We start from the raw sequence: 2,806 nt of genomic DNA on the forward strand, positions 1-2,806 counted from the left end.
CTAAAAACTTAAAATCAAGACCTGAGGGGATTAAGTTGTTTCCAAAGAGCTGAATACATCCTAGAACGAAGTTCAAGAATATGTGAAAATGTCCAGCAATCAACAGTGTATGATTGACAATGCTCGGCAACGCATGAGAAATTACGAGGCATGCAGAGAAGCTGAAAAATATCACCCGTAATGAAAGGAAGTATCAGCCAAAACCGACCCAGAAAATGGCACAGATCATAGGATTATTAGGAAAAGACATTCACACACTTACTGTAGCCATATCCATACGTTCAGGAAGCTAGAGGAAAGATTGAATGGGGGTATGGAACACTGATCTCTAGAGATGAAAACAATTTTATTAAAAAAAGTACGTTGGATGGGATTAAGGGCGAAGGAGACACAACAGAAGATTAGCAAACTGGAAGATGCACAAGTAGAAAATATCCTAAGTGGAACAGTGAAAAAAAAAAAAACCTGAATAAAATCAGCAGAGCATCAGTGACGTGTGGGATAACTCCAGTGTCCTGAGATGGGTACACTTGGGAGTCTCTGAAGCAAAGAAAGCAGAAAGACAAAATAATTGAGGAAGGACAGGCTGAAAAGCTCCCACATTTGAAGAAAGCTAGACACCCACAAACCCAAAAATCTCAGTGAACTCCAAACACAAGAGACATGAAGAAAACCGCGGGAAGGGAGACTATCATCACATTTCTTAAAAACCAGAAAGTCTTAAAAGCAGCAGGTGATGTTTTCTGTGCTGAGAAGTGCACGTAAGAAGGGCAGCAGATTTTGCATCCGAAACGGTGCAAATAAAAAGACAATAGAGCGACATCTTTCAACAGCTGGACAGAAAACAAAGCCCCCAACTGACTCTTTGGAATTCTATCTAGTTAGAAAAAATAGCTTTCAAAAACAGAGGTGAAATAAAGACATTTTTGGACGTGCAAATGCTAGAAGAATTCGTTACCTGGAGACTCTACTGTGAAAAATGCCGACCAGTGACACCAGATGAAATCTGGACCTATTCGGGGAACAAAGAACCCCGGACAAGGTGACTACGTGGGTACATATGTTTCCTACCGTTTAATCTCTTTGGAACATAACTGGTTGTTTGATTTTTTTTTTAACGTTTATTTTTTGAGAGACAGAGAGCGAGCAGGGGAGGGGCAGAGAGAGAGAGGGAGAGAGAGAGAATCCCAAGCAGGCTCTGTGCCGCCAGTGCAGAGCCCGATGTGGGGCTCGATCCCACGAACCGTGAGATCGTGACCTGAGCTGAGACCAAGAGTTGGACACTCAGCCGCCGAAGCCACCCAGGCACCCTCTTTTAGCAGCTTTCGAATGTACAGTACCGTGTTGTTAATGACAGTCACCACCCCACACATTACATCCCTGGGGTGGGAAACCCACTTTAAATATAGAGTCACAAATCATACCATGCTAACACTAATCAAAGGGAAGCTGGGTCGACTGTATTTCTCTCAGACAGTGGAAAAGCTTCTTAGTAAAGAAAAATGTTTCTCAGCAAAGAACCCACGAAGAAGTGGATCATTTTATAGTCACAAAGGGAATCAATTTATCAAGACATCTCAACAAGCATAACCAGCATCTTCACATGCCCAGTAAAAGACCATCAAACCACGTGAGGCAAATTTGACAGATGTACAAGGAGGAGTAGAAAAGCCCACCGTCACGGTCAGATTAAGTCACCTTCTCAGTAACAGGCACAACAAGGGAAGATCCACGGCACGTTATCACGCGAGCTGAGCCGGCCGAGCCTTCTAGAACACTCTACCCGACAAGAGGAGAGCTCACAGTCTTTCCAAGTGCACACAAGCATTTGCCCGGAAAAACCGCATTCTGGCCACAAAACAAGTCTTAGTAAATTTACAAGGACTTCATACAAACTGTGTTCTTTAACCACAGGGGGTGAAAAATTGGAAACCAATCAGAGAGAAACCTCAGCCAAATGCCCAAGTATTTGGAGACTAAATAACACACTTCTACCCATGGGTCAAAAAAAAAAAAAAAAAAATCGAAACAGAAATTAGTGTTTTGAACTGAATGAGAATAGAAACAGTATATCAGAACTTGTGAGATGCCCTTAAGGCAGGTCTTTGAGGGAATCTGTGGCATTTTGTTTACCGAGAGGGACAGTTAAAGCACAAAACACTGAGATTTGAGTAGACAAAAGGCTCCGTTCCATGACCTCAGTTTTCACCTTACGAATTCTTTTTTTTTTTTAATATATATATATTTTTTTAATGTTTACTTATTTTTGAGACAGAGAGAGACAGAGCATGAACGGGGGAGGGTCAGAGAGAGAGAGGGAGACACAGAATCTGAAACAGGCTCCAGGCTCCGAGCTGTCAGCACAGAGCCCGACGCGGGGCTTGAACTCACGAACCGCGAGATCATGACCTGAGCCGAAGTCGGACGCTCAACCGACTGAGCCACCCAGGTGCCCCTCACCTTACGAATTCTTAACAAGGGAGCCAGTGAAGTTCAGTGTGAGCAGGAGAAAGAAAATGGTTAAATGTCAGACTGGATTCGACAAGACAGGTAGTAGGAAAAAGCCAAGCCAAGCAAAAGCCGGTTCTTTGAGAGGATCAATAAAATTGATAAACCTCTAATCAGGGTTAAAAACAAGGCTCGGTGTTCGGAATGGTAGGTAAATTAAGATATTGCAGGGATAATGACATCAAAATGTCATGCCATTAAATCCAAAAACGTAGAGGACAGACCCTGGAACACAAGCATTACTTCAGCAGCCCGTGGGGACAGAGAGAGAGAGAGAGAGAGAGAGAGAGAGAGAAAG

Source organism: Lynx canadensis, chromosome D3, assembly GCF_007474595.2.
Source record: "Lynx canadensis isolate LIC74 chromosome D3, mLynCan4.pri.v2, whole genome shotgun sequence".
NCBI lineage: Eukaryota > Metazoa > Chordata > Mammalia > Carnivora > Felidae > Lynx > Lynx canadensis.